This window comes from Pyxicephalus adspersus, chromosome Z (genome assembly GCF_032062135.1).
Source record: "Pyxicephalus adspersus chromosome Z, UCB_Pads_2.0, whole genome shotgun sequence".
In the NCBI taxonomy this organism is placed as follows: Eukaryota; Metazoa; Chordata; class Amphibia; order Anura; family Pyxicephalidae; genus Pyxicephalus; species Pyxicephalus adspersus.
In genome coordinates this window covers 9,072,398-9,083,803 of record NC_092871.1, presented here as the reverse complement: position 1 = coordinate 9,083,803, position 11,406 = coordinate 9,072,398, and the positions used below count along the sequence as shown (strand labels likewise).

The window sequence follows — 11,406 nt, the reverse complement described above, 5'->3', positions numbered from 1 at the left end:
TTATGTGATCATTTTGTATTTCTTCAGTAAATGAACCCCAATAACTGATGTGACCTCACCTGGATTTGGCAGGGGCCAAATGACAAAAGTCACATGACAATTTTATTGAATGGTGAATCTAAATATTTTCTATTTGTATTAGAGTTCCCAAACCAAATCCATGTAGTGTGGGAGATGATGTAAGGTCTTCACATGCACAGTCTGTTTACCTTTATTCCCCCATAATAAAAGTTAACCTCCCTAGCGGTTCATTTCTTTCTGGTTTTATATGTCTAAAAGCAGTACATTGTTTTTCATGAAAATTTTATATATATATTATAACAGTATGAGTATAATAAAGTTTGAAACACAAAATCATGTAAAAATAATACATTTATATTTATGTTATTTTCTGTATATTTGTGCTGATTTATCCTATTCTGATTCCTGATGGCTTTGACAGAATATTACTCTGTTTCTCAGAATCTATGCTGTATTTAGGATGTGTATTTTATATCATACGAAACCAATGCCGTTACGTGTTAATAAAATCTCTGTGTTTTACGTTTTTATGTTTGCTAAGTATGTTTGTTTTACTGTTCTGTGAAAATTCAATAAGGTAATTGACACAAAAAAAATAATACATTTATATATATATATATTATTTTTTTTTAATTATTTTTAATTTTAAAAAATAAATATTAAACTCATACAAATGCATTATACTGTAAAATATGTACTTTTACACAGAATTGCATTCAATAGTTATTTTGTATTGAGTGCAATACAAATGGATTTTGAATTTCCCACCCCGCCCTGCCGTCAACATACACAGGCACCAATGTCACGGGGAACTCCCCCAGTGTCTCATCGTGTGCAGAAGACGCCGGAGGAAGAAAGAGATCGCAGCGATGGACAACGTGGGATGCTGGCGGTTCAGGTAAGGCTGTATTTACTAACCTTACCATAGGTTTACCTGCCCAGAGTGTGACTCGGGAATACTGCTTTCAGCAACTTTCTTCTACTTCAAATCACACTTGGGGTTACCGCTAGGGGGGTTAAACTATTTTGTACTTTTCAGTTGGCTATAATGGCCTTGAAATATTAAAGCATTGTTGCCATAGTAACCAGCTGTGCTCCACAATATCCCTGCACACCTATCAGAGCTCATTCTAACCTTGGCAGAGCTAGGAGGAGGAGGAGCTCCCAGATCCTCGCAGGTGGAGTTTGATATCCTGCTGGTGACAGAAGAGGGATCTGAACCAACTCTCCTAATGAGCCACGGCTGACATTCTTCAACCAGGCCTGACCCATAACTGCCCCGTTCTCTGTACCACAGGGGTGAGTACCGATGCATTTTAAATGTTATGAATATAGGATAGCCACTTGTAGAAGGAGACATATTTATTATGGCAGCATTCAGTAACTCATTGTAACCAGATCTCAGTTTACAGGGAAAGATAAAGTTTAATTGTTTTTGGCTCTTGGTAAAATGTCACAAAAAACATTTAGGAAACAGAACTCTGGTCTGATTGCAGTGGGGGTTACTGCTCACTTGGCATCTTTGGTAAGGTTTAAATTAATGGGTGTTCTATTGAAATCTGTGTTTTCCATTGTGACACATGCATTTGAATGGAAATTTAGGTTGCATTAGACTTGCTTTACCCACAGGTTGCCAGTACCTACAAATGTACCTGCACACCAAATTCTGAACTGAAGTAAACGCATCCCAGATCCTCGCAGGTGGAGTTTGATATCCTGCTGGTGATAGAAGAGGTGTTTGAACCCTGCCCTCCCTGCAATATTGCAATCAAGGGGCAATACTGCAGAACTCATATTCAAATTTATATTGCTATTGGTGTGAATATTGGCTAGATTCAGCTTTTTATTGCTTTCTGTGTGACTGTTGGGAAGATTCAGCCTCTCCGATTGCAACGGTGACCATAAAAAGTAACAAGAAATCAGTCTGCAGAAAATGTACAGATTGCTTTTGGCAAACAATCATACATGTGCCCCAGACACTGATGAGCTCAGAGATGTGGTGGTCGAAGTACCGAGTAAGAAAAGATGATTTATGTAAATAACAACATTTCTGCCACTTATAATTGTTAATTATTACACAAATATTAAAATGGATTTAATTCAGCTGGTGACGGGTTACCTCCTTCACAAGTGGACAAGTGGTCCATATTCTCTGTATCCAACCTGTCCTTTGACTCCTCTATCCTTTCTGATGCTTTTTTGGAAACCTATGTCGCTCCTCTTTGGCCTTTGGTTTGCAGGTAATGATGTCACTGCACATGCTCATCCTGTTAAATCATCTTCTGCATCTTCACTCCATACAGGGTCTCTATTATCAAGGTGGAATCCCAGTGTGGCCCTGCAACATCTTTGAAAATAATGCCACCATGAACCCATTTATATACACCTTGGCTCTGGGGAAGTGCCTGTTGGGGAAGACTCTGTAATGTGGGGAAGACTCTGTTTACATACAGGCATGGCCAAAAATATTGCCACCCTTGCATTTATGTCAGAAAATGCATCACTTCTCTCAGAAAATTGCTGCAATTCTAAATGCTTTGGTATTGTCATGTTTATTTTCTTTTGTTGGCACTGGAAGAATACAAAAAAGCAGAGAAAAAAAGGTGGGCTACTCCACATCCAAAATGACCTGGACAAAATTATTTGCACCCTGAACTTAATACTGGTTAGCACATCCTTTGGAAGAAATAACTGATGTTATTCGCTTTCCTTAACAATTATGAGTCTATTTCTCTATTATTATTATTAATATTATTATTAATAATATTAATAATAAACAGAATTTATATGGCACCAACATTTAAACAGTGATATTATTAATAAACACCATTTACATAGAGCCAACATGCAGCGCTGTACATTAAATAGGGGTTGCAAATGACAGACGAATACAGACAGTGATACAGGAGGAGACGACCCTGCCCCAAAGAGCTTACAATCTAGAAGGTGGGGGAATTAACACACAGGAGGAGGGGGGATATGTAGTGGTGGGAATTAATGACGGTATCAAAAGACAGAAGAAGTTGGGTAGACAAGTTTGAAAAAATTGGCTTTGAGTGCTCTTTTAAATGGGGCAGCTCCAGAAAAGTCTTGTAGCCATGTGTGTGATGAGGTTATGAGTGAGGAAGTCATTAGTAGGTCATTGGAGGAGTGAAGAGAGCGGCTCAGGGAGTATTTTTTTACCAGGTCAGCAATGTAAGTGGGACAAGAACGGCATAGGGATTTGAAGGCAAAGCACAGAAGCTTGAATTTGATTCTAAGGTGAAATGGAATACACTGTAGAGAACTGCAAAGAGATGCAGCGGAAGAGGAGCGGTTGAAAGGATGGAAGAGTCTGGCTGCAGCAATCATATTCGATTGTAGAGGAGAGAGTCAGGTTAGTGGAATACCAGAGAGGAGGAGGTTACAGTAGTCACTTTCTACTGGTATTTTGGACAACTCTTCCTTTGTGTGGAATGCCCCATGATAATACTAAAGCATTTGAAGAAAAGTACTGCACAAAAGGTGAAGCCAGTGGCCCTACCCCAGACCAAGAAAACTGCTCCAAAGAAGGTAAAGACAGTGGCCCCACCACAGACCAAGAAAACTACTCTGAAGAAAGTGAAGACAGGGACCCAACCCCAGGCCAAAAAAAAAAAAAAAGCAAAGACAAAATCACTGGCCCCTACCCGAAACAAAAAACAACGCAAGTGATGAAACCTCTAACACTAATAAAGTCACTGAAAAAAAAAACTAAACTTGCCTGTATTAATCATTGCCCTTAAAGCAAAAAAAATATACATTTATGTATATTATTATTTAGAGGACTGAAATGAAAGCACTGGGGAGATATTCATCCAAGGGCCATCTGAAGAGATTAAAAACATCTCTAACCTGTAGATTGCTAGAAATTACCAGTAAGAAATTTGCTGTCCTGATTGGTTCCAGGCCACAGGTTACCTCGAGCATCAAATCACTCAAAAACTGACCTAGGGAGAAAGAAGCCTAGAGCCCACCTAATGTCTAGGGGACCTAGTTAAACCCTTAGTGCTCCTGCGGTAAACCCGGGGGCCAGTGCAGTTGGTCTAAGCTCTTCATGCCACTTCACAAGGAAAAATTAACTAACGGGTAGTAGATGCTTTATGAGATAGGACCATGGCAATATGGACAATGCAAATGGGTAGGGGAGGGGGTGTCTTTGTAAAAAATGTGTACAAATTGAAAATAAAACTGCACTCAAAACTTTTATAAAACAAAACCTTTAATAAATCTAAAAAATAGGAGTTATGACTCTCTCTCTCTTCCTAACAACACAGCTGACCATCGTCATACAACTGTAATGCTGTATGACTTTTTTTTGGCGTTTCATAATTCATGTTCAATAATAACTAAAAAAACATCAACTTGATGAGACTATAAGGAAGTCTTTGGTTTTTATAAAATATTGTCACAAACTCATAGGTTGTATAAAATATATTTAATTATACTGCAGAGAGAAAGACATATATGGGTATACGATTAAAAGAAAGTAAACATCTTCATTAGACATATTGTTCAAATCAATTTACTTCTTGGAAATAGCATAATATTGCATTCCAACACCCATCAGCATAAAATGGCCATGTGACTTCATCCTAATTTTGATGTTACAGTGAATAATCACATACAGTGCTGTTTGCTATGGATTAGAGAACCCGGCATGAATCCAAAGGGAGATATTCTTTTCTGGTGCCTTTCAGGATTTGCTCTTTTTCTAAGCGAGTTACAGGCACTTGTAAAACCCAATCACAGTATTTATCACTTTGTGCACAAGGAACCTGATCAGCAGCCATAAAGGACTTGTTTGAGTCCAAACACCAATCATCCATGTGAAGGACTGTTCTTTTGCTTCACCGCTTTATTAGGGGTTTATTGTGTGTTCTTTTTGAAATTAAATTATCTTAGAGAAGAAAGTAATCGGCAGCATTTAAACTCTAACAAATATTCTCACCTTTCTCTACATTAACAAGAAACCTCTTCTAGGGAACCATTGTGACTGAGAACTTAAAAGGTTAATGACTCTCTGGTATTATATTGCAGAGTTTCCTCTTTAAATTATAAACGTATAAACAGGAAGGACAAAAGAAAGAGGTTTTGGTTCTCTTGTCACTGGACTGGAGTATATAGACTAGACATGAAGTTCTAGCTATGTACAATAGGTAACCGTTTTAGTCTTATGCCATCCCGACGCATTTCACCTAACTGGGCTTCCTCAGGGGAGTGTTAGCGTAAGGACTGTATGGTCTGCGTATAAGTGCAAAAGAGAGAAACAACAGTAAAGTGTATAACAATTTTACATAATGATATATTACAAATATAGCTGCAGTACAATATTTGTTATATAATTGGATACTGTCTGGAATATTTGCATTGTAAAGCTTAATAAATGTATCTTCATAATAATTACAACTGATGGTTGTTGCATAGTAACTCGTTTGTAAATAGCAAGAATATATATTGACTATTGCTAGAATGGTATGCAGATATAAACTAAATTTAAAGAGAAAAATATGTAAAGGGTGCCTAAAAGGCTACTTATATTTATGTAGTAGAAAATAGGAAAGTCAAAAGTCACCTTTTTCTAAGGACCTGAATAACGAATTTCTTTGATTATATGCTATTAGGAATAAAGTAAGATAAGGTTAAAAGGTGACCGTAAATAATAAGACAACTGAAATTTTTTTTGTTACAAAAATATCTATCTATAAGTAGATGAGATAAGGTACCAAGTAAACCTTATACGTTGTAGCCAAATTAAGGGTTTGTTTGTATGAGAAGATGCTATGGAAAAGGATAGCTTATGCTCCAAGTATATGTTAGGGGGTGAATCCTTATATTAATAAATGATAGGAAAAAAAAATTTCATTAAAATAACTAACATTGGTAATTAGGAAACTACATAAAAAGGGGTTAAAAGAATGTTAGTTATAATAATGAAATTAGAAGGGTACTACAAGGGTGGATTCTATGATGCAACTATATCACGAGTTCCCTATATCACAATGGTCTATATCACATGAGTTCCCTATATCACAAAGGTCCCCAACCCCGGTCCGCAGCCCACTAGGCCGTCTGACAGGTGGGCCACAGCTCTGGCCAGTGCACCCACCGAAAACCAAAGACCACGTCTTCCAAAGACATCGCAGGATCAGGGCGGTGGGCAGGTTGTGTCTCTGGAGCCCTGGCATCATGACGTCACTCAGGGGGGGAGTTTCTACCCCTTTGAGTGACACATGGCTCCCCAGGTCTGTGCATTTAGTGGCCCGCAAGCCTCAAAAGGTTGAAAACCACTGCTATTTCAGGTAAATCGGAGATTGGTTACCATAGGTTGTCACCTTTAATGTCTGTGCAGAGAATATATATCCAGAATAAGACAGTTGTAGTATTTATGAGAAATAAGAGGAGCTGAGAGCCAAGGAATAAACCCAGCAATGTACCAGAAAATCCCCAAAATCTCACGGTCCAACCCAGGATCTCCCAGCTCTTATGACGCCCTGTAATGATATATTAATGTTTGGGGTCCTTTAAGAGTGACTATCCTGTCAGGAGACCTTAGCGACAGCTGCTCTATCTCTTCTGATTGGATGACATTTTGCTCCAATCAGAAAGTGAGAGCAGCTAAAGCTAAGGCCTCCTGACAGGAAAATCACTATAAGCCTTATAGGAACCCCTAACATTACCACCCACTTTCCCTTAACACTCCATCCTACCTAAATGAATACCAGAGAGTTGTCACCTGTGTCACAGACAGCCGTAGTTATATTTAGAATTCCTTTGGTGGGCCCAAAAGAAAAAATGTTGTGTGCCAGATTTGGCCCACGGGCCAGAGTTTGACACCCCTGCTATAATCAGAGAACAGAGTGTATTGAGGGGGGTAATTGCAGAGAATTAGAAATGAGCCCGATTTATTATTACTCTTCCAATAATATTACAGCCCCATTACCTTCCGCAGATGATCCTCTTCCCAGTACTGAATTTCTTTCTCCATTTGTTTTATTGTTTTTGGTGAACATATGGAATTTGTCATTTTACAAACATATTTCCCATGCAGCTAATAATCAAACTGATTCAAAAAATAAAAATATATATAAAAGTAAAAAAAAAAAAGTAAAATATTAGGTATTGAGATATATTTAAGAAATCACAGGAAAAATGCAAATTCCAGGGGAAAAAAACAAAGAAACTGAGACAGCTCAAAAGGAAAAAACAAATCTGTTTTATTGAAAATGTAAATCTAAAGAAACAAATAATTTAATATCTTTCTTTAAAGTAAATAAATATTTTTACAGATATCTCATTTGTTTTTCCTCACATGACTCATATATGTATCTATCTTTGATGGTCTGGGTGTAGTGATAAGAAATCTGGACTAAGATTTTCAGGTAAAATTCATGGATTTTATAATCATAAATCTAAACTACCATATAATATGACTGTTGTGTCCAGGATGAAATTAGATGGTACAAAAGGTTTGGTATAAAAGAATATTTTACAAATTATTTACAAAAAACTATCACCCATGAATATAAAAAAAAAATGACCTGTAATATATGGGACCACTGAGGATGGAAATATGAGAGCTGTCATTGCTGACCTGTACTCAGAAGTGCAGATTTTGAGTCTGGCACTAAATACATAAAGAATTAAAAATACATAAAGATATAAAAATACATAAATAATTAACCGTCAGTGCTGGGAAGCACTGGATTGGTGGATCATAGCGAGCACATCGCAGCAAAGAATTCTGCAAAGGTAAATATTAGTTAAAAAAACGGGCATATACATATACATGTATACATTTATAGATTGTTTTATATCTATACTTTAATCAATTGCGTACAGTTTTATTACTAGCTAATTTGCTATAGCCACACCCTGCTCACTTAACCATAACCATTGTCTGGTGTGCCGCCTTTTCGTTCATCCTTTTTTCACTTTCAAATGTTGGTAGGCATGTGTCATAAATTCTAAATACTAAGGTACAGATATCACTGATCCAATCTACTCCAGTTGTACATTTAGTCCTATGCCATTCATAGATCAACATATTAAAACACTTGACAGATTCTCTTTCAATTACATGGCTTTAAATGTAATAATGGAAGCTGACAGATGCAAGCAGAATAGGCCGACACTCCATGGAGAAAAGGTGTATCTCCTCTTCCTCCTCCTGGGATGTCCACACCTAATACATTCTTTTGTTCAATATTGGGCCTTTGGGTTGTTGGAGGAGTCAGAGTTGGTATCTGAAGCTGTAAAAATAAAATGGAGTACAGTAATTTAGCGTGTGTGTAGATCATGGTAAAATTATTATTATTATTATTATTATTATTATTATTATTAAACAGGATTTATATAGTGCCAACATATTACGCAGCGCTGTACATTAAATAGGGATTGCAAATGACAGACTAATACAGACAGTGATACGGGAGGAGAGGACCCTGTCATGCTGCCAATATTTGCACAACTTCTCATCTCCTCACATATTATACACACATTGAACACTCTAATAATACAAAGAACTGAACATAATGCAATACTTACTACTTGTACTCTTGTAGCCACGTCCCCTCTCTGAAATATAAAATATATTGTATTAAATAAAGGAAAACATTAAACAAAATCTCCTCACAAAAACTGCCCAACAAGAACAATTTAAGAATGTTGAAGCTGGGAAAGTCCATAAAGACCTGTAGATGGGATATTTACCATTAGAGAAGGCCTAAATCAGCCTAATCCAAATATAAATGGCAAATAGAAAAGAGTAGAATAAACCCTCAGACTTGTAGCAGGGAGTATTTGTAATCCACCAGGAAAGTGAATGAAGAATCAATTTAAAGAATTAAGACTCCTAAGGATAAAGTCCAAAAGTTAAAGAAGCAGTATAACAAGAGAAGTTCAATTTAAACTGGCACAGTCACGTTATTAGACTCGGTCTTCCAAAATGGAAGCTAGCATCCCGACACTTTGCTGCAGATGAGCAACCATTCTGATGCCATCATTGGGCCTGCTTTATGAAAGCTATCCAAGACTGGAGAGCATACACTTGCATCAGTGAAGCTGGGTGATCCAGCAAACCTGGAATGGATCATAAATCATAAATCAGACTCTCTTGTCTGTAGCTGAATGGGAGGGAATGGAGCCACTGAGACAGCACTCAACACAGAAAATAATATTACCACTTACCTACGGCTCAATATTTATGAAGACTAGTTCTTAACAATATGACAGGTAACATGTAACATGTAAGAATCAGTTTAAAAATTCACAAGCGGTCACTTACTTGAGTAAAAATAAAAAAGTCCAACAGCAGTAATAAGGATAATAACAACACCGGCAATACCAGCAATCACAGGAATAAATAGGCCATTGTCAGGATCTGAGAGAGAGAAACACAAACATTCCATTGTGGGAATAGGTGAGTCTTGCCTATGAGAATTTAACATTGGTATACAATATGAAAAGAATAAATTTAATAGATAAAGCAAAAACGTGAAGATGTCTTCAGCACACAAATCTAAAAACTCAGTCCAATAAATTGAAATCTCTTTCATTTGAGTAAGCATAGCAACAAATGTATCCTCTAGCACTTTCCTCCAAATGTAAGTTAATTTATGTTTGTAAAAAGTGATAATTTAGTGGTAAATTTAATACATAATTATAAATAATAATTAAAAAAGGGGGGCTTCTAAAGTTACCCCGAGTGTGACTCGGGATTTCCACTTTTTGCTAGTAAAATCCACACTGAGTCACACTTGGGAATACCGCTATGGGGGGTAATAAACAGGATTTATATAGCTCCAACATATTACGCAGCGCTGTACATTAAATAGGGGTTGCAAATGACAAATGCAGACAGTGATACAGGAGGAGAGGACCCTGCCCCGAAGAGCTTACAATCCAGGAGGTGGGGGAAGTAACACACAATAGGAGGGGGGATGGAATGCTGGTTCGTAGTGATGGTTTACTAAGACAGAAGAAGATGACAGACAGATTCAGACAGTGACACGGGAGGAGGAGAGGACCCTGCCCAAAAGAGCATACAATCTAAGAGTATATAGATATATATAGTATATGTTAATCTATGTTTCATTATGGGACCTTCATCAGTGTATGCATCTAGTTCCAAGTTCCTGTACACTGACTGTACACTGAAAGGTTCTTGTCTCAGCTAAAAATTCTCCTACTCCTCCTATTGTTGGTGATGATGTGATCACCATTACAGCTAATTATAGTGATCACATGGGTTTGTTTACAAAGCAAAGCTACTGACTAAGCTGTAATTGTACTTCACACAAAGTAAAGCAGTTTAAGAGCCTGTTGTAGCTGTTAAAGAGAGACATTAAAAATGTATTTCGTTCAAACAGCTACCAAACTATTTAAAACTGTCACGTCCAGAAAAAAAATACAAAGAAAAACATTTGTGCCTATTTAGTATCTTATATTAAATATGTAACACATGTATTACAACAGTGTCTTGCATCTCTTACAGGTTCCTCATTACAGGTTTCCTGTAATAATGATGTCAAATGTAGTCAGCTGGAGGAACCAGTACATTTTTGGGAGCCCAGGAGATCAGCAATCCCAGAATGTTTGGTTACTTAATAGACTTTGGGAAAAGGAGAATTGTCAGGATCAAAGAAAGGTTCAGAAACATGAAAAGTGGAAAATGTAGGTATTTGTCCTATTTTATTTGTATTTTATTTTGGGGATAAATATTGGTACCATAAAGGCAGAATTTACAATTGATAAATATATAAAACAAGGTACACATGGAAAAGAATTTTTCACAGAACAAACACATCACAGATGTTTTCCAGCACACTTACCAGCTGGGCTGCAACAAAACAATGGCACAGTCCTACACTAAAATGCAAGTTTTAGTTGCATATTTGCATTTATATGTGAAATACTCATTACTTTTATTAGTGCCTCTCTGTAAAGTCTCATCCCTAAATCTATTCTTTGAGAGCTTCAGGCAGACTTCATGTTCTTTCACATTTTTTCAGTCCTTTCCCTTCTACTCACCCAAATTCACAACCAGCTTATTCTCCAGGCTGCTGTGCTCCACATGACAGGAGAAAGTGTCTTCTTCCCCTGCTGGCACTTCCACACTGACTTATTCTTTCCCATGATCTGCAGAAAAGCATTGTTAGAATAGTGCATCTCCTTGTACCCACCTCATTAGTGGGCTGATTGACTAGCATGACCAACCCTAACTTCTATCTCAGTGCTGTCCACAGCCAATCTCTACTGGATCCCCAGAATGTCATTATTTCCAAGGCAGAGTCAATAAGAATTCTAATAAATGATTCTACATACACCTGAAGTGCTGTGCGATTTTCTTCACTAGCTGGAAACACA

At 37.2% G+C, this 11,406-nt stretch overlaps 1 long non-coding RNA gene across 1 annotated transcript; it reads right to left on the bottom strand.

Moving 5' to 3' along the window:
• Positions 1-7,234: 7,234 nt before the first annotated feature.
• On the bottom strand, positions 7,235-11,162 carry LOC140343107 (uncharacterized). The gene is made up of 4 exons (XR_011923254.1): positions 11,071-11,162; positions 9,326-9,421; positions 8,587-8,616; positions 7,235-8,291 (listed from the first exon to the last, which is right to left on the bottom strand). It is a non-coding gene; the product is annotated as an uncharacterized lncRNA (long non-coding RNA).
• Between the last annotated feature and the right edge of the window lie 244 nt (positions 11,163-11,406).